Here is a 6059-nt window from a genome sequence, read left to right as displayed (position 1 = left end):
AACATTTTTTTTTTTTTTTTTTTGGTCTCTTTTATTTTTAAGATCATGTAAAAACTTTCAGTTTTTCACAATTAAATATGATTTTAACTATAGAACAGTCTTTTGGACTCTGTGGGAGAGGGAGAGGGTGGGATAATTTGGGAGAATGGCATTGAAATATGTATAATATCTTATATGAAACGAGTCGCCAGTCCAGGTTCGATGCATGATACTGGATGCTTGGGGCTGGTGCACTGGGACGACCCAGAGGGATGGTATGGGGAGGGAGGAGGGAGGAGGGTTCAGGATGGGGAACACATGTATACCTGTGGCAGATTCATTTTGATATATGGCAAAACCAATACAATATTGTAAAGTTAAATAAAATACAATTAAAAAAAAGAATTAAAAAATATATATAATATGGGCTTCCCTTGCAGCTCAGTTGGGAAAGAATCTGCCTGGAATGCAGGAGACCCGGATTCAATTCCTGAGTCGGGAAGATCCCCTGGAGAAGGAAATCACAACCCACTCCAGTATTCTTGCCCAAAGAATCATGGACAGAGGAGCCTGGTGGGCTACAGTCCATGGGGTCACAAGAGGCAGACACGACTTAGCAACTAAACCACCATATATCTGTTTTTAGGTTTATCAGTTTTATTTGTTTCTGTTCTGATATCTGTTTCATTTCCTATACTTATTCTAAAGTTACAGCTTAAAGTATTAATCAGCTATTTCTTCCTTTCCTAATACAAGTCTTTGATTCTACAGATTTCCATCTAAGTACTGCTTTAGTTTCAGCTTATGAATTTTAAAACTTATGAAAAGTTTTAAACCCATTTTCAGGCTACTGATGGTTAAGTTTCCACAATTGTTTTTATATATACAAGACTTTTGAGACTGAGATATATTGGGGTCTAGGCAAGGAGTTGGACATCAGTTTAAATGGCATGGAATGCTAAAAGAGATAGGATGGTTACAGAGTAGCATCTCCTGATATTGCAGATTCCTGTTCTTGGCAGAGGAAGCAACTGTCAGCAGCCTAGTTCTACAGTGTGGTTCCAGATGTAATTTATGGGATATCTGACTTGAATTTGTTTCTTTGATTCTACCAAAAAATCATTGATATAAAATTTGCCTTTTAGTAAAGTTTTTTCTTAGAACTAGCTAAGAGTATGCTTCACTGTCAACTAAAATTTTAAAAATGCAATAAGTTATATAAAATATAGTTAATGGTGAGAGAATCTAAAGAAAGAGTATAAAATTTCTATCTGACCCAGGTGGATTTGAAGGCCATTTGGATCTGAACATTTTGTTTAACTTATTTGCTGCAGTATCAAAGATAAAATGAAAACAGCTATACTGTTCCATGTGACAACTGAAAATTATCTCCATTTTGTAAGACTGGGTCCAAGAGAAACTACTGTAGAGATGGGCTCCCAAAGGTGGATGATAAGAGGTCCTGGGTGTAGGTTAATGAAATGGGCCCCTGGGTCGATGGCAGTGAAATGGGAGTACTGCTGGTGCTAAGATCTAGAGGGTTAAGGATGTGAGGAAGCTTGATGAGGATAAATGAGGTCACTGCTTGATTTATTACTGCTAAATCAACATAATGGACATTTCCTATGGTCTCCAGTCAGTTAGCTAAATCACCATCAATGCCTATCATTTGTCTAGCACCTTTTGGTATGTGAAACACTTTCACCCATGAGATGCAGATAGGTACAATTATGATTACCTCCTATTTTCCAGGTGAGGAAACTGAGGACCCAAAGACATTAATAGACAAGCCCAGGGTCTGGAAAGTCAGTACATGACAAAGTCAAGACTCGGACCAGGTCTCCACTACCCCAGCCAAAGGTCTTTCTGAATCCAAGTCTCTTTCATCTCAGTGAATCTCCCACACTAAGATGGTTTCAAACCTTGAGAAGCCACATGAAGTGGAGGAGGCCAGACCTGTCCCAGCACAGCTTCTCACCTCCCTAACACAACCTCAGGAGAGGAACAAAGGCCTGTAGTGTGCCTCAGTAGACTCTGTGAAATAAAGCGACATTTGGCCAGCCACAGCCACTTCCCTCTATGCTTAGTGCGTCACAGATAGGCCAGAACCTCAAGCCTCTCCCACACCTGCAAAAGCCACTAGCACAAGAAGCTCAGCTGGCCTCCCAGCAGGGCCTAGGGACCCTCACTGTCTGAGAGCTGAAGGCTAGTGAACCCCGCTGTCCTTCCTGGGGCAGTGAACTATCCTCCTAGAGAGTGTCATGTTCCAGCTTTCACAGGGCCTTTTCATCTTAGTCTAACCACCATCTGATCAGTCTCACCAACTACATCACCTTTTAAACCTGGAGAAGCCCCCCATGGTAGAGAGACTGCTCCCACATTGTGCTTACACCCCATGCATGGCTCCTGCCCAACCATAGTGTGTGGGTGACTCTCTCCCCAGGCACATTGGTCAGGCCTCTTTCTACAGGGCTTCCTTTATCACAAAACTTCCCTCTTAGCTCTTGGCTGGACTTGTTCTGAGCATCTCTTTTCTCCCCATTGTGAGGAGAACAGGCCACAACACCCAACACAACCTTCTACCCACCCCAAGGGCTCAGGTCACACTGCTCTACCCCATAGGTAAGAGGGCAGGCTTTGCAGATCTCCACTCACAGCCCCTGAGAAGCACAGTGGGGACAGGAGGAGAAGGAGAGCCCCAGAAGATGCAGTTAACTGGGAAAAACCTTCTCATATTAAGGGTTAATAGCCCTTATGGGCCTAAGTAAAGAAACCCCATCAGTCTCCAGCCTGCATACCTGCTCCCACTTCCTGGAGTAAGACCCTTCCCTCCTTCCTCTTTCAAATAAAGCTCAAATGATCCCCTAGGTCCCTCCCCATCCCACCCCAGATGGAATTAGGAGCTCTGTGCTGGGCTCCCACAGCACTTCAGCAAGTTATCTGTCATTTGTGATGTGACCAGGTCACTGGCTCTTGCCCTCCCACTTCTGATGTCACCCCTGGCCCTGTGCACAGAGGAGGCAAGGAGATCCCACTCTCCGGCTGATGCAAGTCCAGGGTTAGCACCTGAGAGTGGGAGTCTTGTCGTCTCACTCTTGTCCCAGGCCTCCTGTGAGAATGCTGCAGTGCCACACATGTTCCTGAGTAAGGCAAGCACCTTTCAGTTACACTGCAAGTGGCAGCTTGGGCTACGTTTCACCTAGCACATGCTTATTGATCACAGTTGTATCTCAGCACAGCTAGGGCCCTCCTTTCCAGTCCAGTCACTGTCTGCTTCAGTCAATAAGCCCCCAGCTGGCTCAGTATCCCACATTTGGGAATTTGCTACCAGGCTGGAAACACTGCTCTGGGGCACAGGTTGCTGGTGACCTTATTCTGGGGACACATGCTGACCTACATTGCTTCTGTCCTGACCAGTGCCCTTCATGTTATAAATTCTCCTTAGTTGTGCTGCTTACATGTTCTGCTGTCCTGGAAAATCCAGAGCTTTGGGACTTGACAGAATTATGTCTGAGTCTCATCTTTTTCACTTATTATCTGAATAACCCTGCAAATTGCTGAACTTATTTGAGCCTGTGAGCTTTTCACAGCTGGGGGGATATTTGTCTATTTCAGCAGTTTCTCGGTTAGGTAAGTAAGGGCCCTTGTTCATGCCACCAGTCAGATCACTTGTAGATGTTCAACAAAATACCTGTTTTAATTTGAATCCCTTATCTATGAGCTATTTCTTTCATTATGAATGTGTTGGTTGTACTGCTGCTGCTGCTGCTAAGTCACTTCAGTCGTGTCTGACTCTGTGCGACCCCATAGATGGCAGCCCACCAGGCTCCCCCATCCCTGGGATTCTCCAGGCAAGAACACTGGAGTGGGTTGCCATTTCCTTTTCCAATGCATGAAAATGAAAAGTGAAAGTGAATTCGCTTAGTCGGGTCCGACTCTTCACGACCCCATGGACTAACCTACTAGGCTCCTCTGTCCATGGGATTTCCAAGGCAGGAGTACTGGAGTGGGTTACCATTTCCTTCTCCACAAATGAGTATCGGTCAGTCAGTCAGTTCAGTCACTCAGTCGTGTCCGACTCTTTGCGACCCCATGAATCGCAGCACGCCAGGCCTCCCTGTCCATCACCAACTCCTGGAGTCCACTCAGACTCACGTCCATCGAGTCAGCAATGCCATCCAGCCATCTCATCCTCTGTCGTCCCCTTCTCCTCCTGCCCCCAATCCCTCCCAGCATCAGAATCTTTTCCAATGAGTCAACTCTTCACATGAGGTGGCCAAAGTACTGGAGTTTCAGCTTTAGCATCCATCATTCCTTCCAAAGAAATCCCAGGGCTGATCTCCTTCAGAATGGACTGGTCGGATCTCCTTGCAGTCCAAGGGACTCTCAAGAGTCTTCTCCAACACCACAGTTCAAAAGCATCAATTCTTAGGCGCTCAGCTTTCTTCATAGTCCAACTCTCACATCCATACATGACCACAGAAAAAACCATAGCCTTGACTAGACGGACCTTTGTTGGCAAAGTAATGTCTCTGCTTTTCAATATGCTATCTAGGTTGGTCATAGCTTTTCTTCCAAGGAGTAAGCGTCTTTTAATTTCATGGCTGCAGTCACCATCTGAAGTGATTTTGGAGCCCCCCAAAATCAAGTCTGCCACTATTTCCACTGTTTCCCCATCTATTTCCTGAGAATAGACCCACATAAAAGGATGAAGGAACTAGGGGGAAAAACAGGAGTGTTAGTAGGACTGGATCTGCTCTCAGTGGGTGGGGGAACAGAAGCAAGGATCTGATTCCCACATCGGGGCAATTGTCTGAGTCAGAGGAAAAACATTTAGGGCTGAAAGTGAAACAGCTGATCTGTGGCAGCCTAAATGGAATGAGAATCAGAGAGTCCTTGCCACAGCCATCCATACCTTGGACAGGAAAGTTGGTCTCCTGGAAGGTGCAGCAGCTGGGAGCTGGAATTTAGGGATTGTTGAGCTATCCCAGGGTGAGGGCTGCTGTTGACTGCAAAGAGACAGATTGAGGGGTTGAGGGAGGAGATCGTGGTGGGAAATGCCTGTGGAGGAAAGCTGGGCAGCATGGAAAGAAGGCGATACTGCTGAGTCACGCATAGTGGGTGGAGCCATCACTATAGCCTCTCTTCCCACACACACCAGCACTGGCAGCTGAACAATAGAGAGGCTGGCCCATCCAAGGCCTGACACCCTGAACTACAGAGTAGAACCCCATCCAGGGTGCTCCTTTAAGTGCCTGATGCGCGGATCTACAGAGTAGGACCCCAGTCAGGGGCGCCCCTCTATGTGCCTGATATGCCGATCTACAGAGTAGGACCCCACGCAAGGGAGCCCTCTAAGTGCCTGAATAGGCAGAGCTACAGAGAAAGATTGGCCAAAGAGGCCTTCTGATTGCCAGCTACAAGAGGCTCGAAAAAAGTCTCTGATTGGGCCATAACTTGTGTGGTGGAGGCAGTCTGTGTCCTTGCACATTTGGTGCTAGCCAGGGTTCCTGAAAGCCAAGCAGCTGTGCCACCTTCATGCCCATCTCTCACTGGGGCAGAGCTGCCACAGGCAAAAATATCTTGCTTCTATGTGTGCAGGTTTGCTTCGGTAGTGTCTGACTCTCTGCCACCTTGTAGACTGGCCTGCCAGGCTTCTCTATCAGGGAGGGGGGTTCTCCAGGCAAGAATACTGGAGCATACTGGCCAATACTGGTTGTCCTACCCTTCTAGATCACTATATTTCCTGCTGCCCTAGCCACCAACTCCCCTGAGTACCTGGTGCTACCAGAACTTCTGCAACCCAAGCAGCTGCACCACCTCCACACCTGGCCCTCACAGGGGCAAACCCAAGCCCTCCAGGGCAGCCTCAAGAGCAAACCCCAGTGGGCGACCCACATGCATAGGTGGAAATAAAACCACAAGTGAAATCCAGGGGTAGTCTGACTAAGGAAGAAGACCCCAAACCTTCCGACCAGCTGTTTACAAGCTGGAGGTTAAATTCGCATGATCAACTAGGCAGACTCCGTGTCTATGGAATATATAAAAGGGCATTGAGAGCTCCCACAAAAGAAAACGCA

Source organism: Bison bison, unplaced genomic scaffold, assembly GCF_000754665.1.
Source record: "Bison bison bison isolate TAMUID 2011002044 unplaced genomic scaffold, Bison_UMD1.0 scf7180017864303, whole genome shotgun sequence".
In the NCBI taxonomy this organism is placed as follows: domain Eukaryota; kingdom Metazoa; phylum Chordata; class Mammalia; order Artiodactyla; family Bovidae; genus Bison; species Bison bison.
This window is presented reverse-complemented; position numbering follows the sequence as displayed.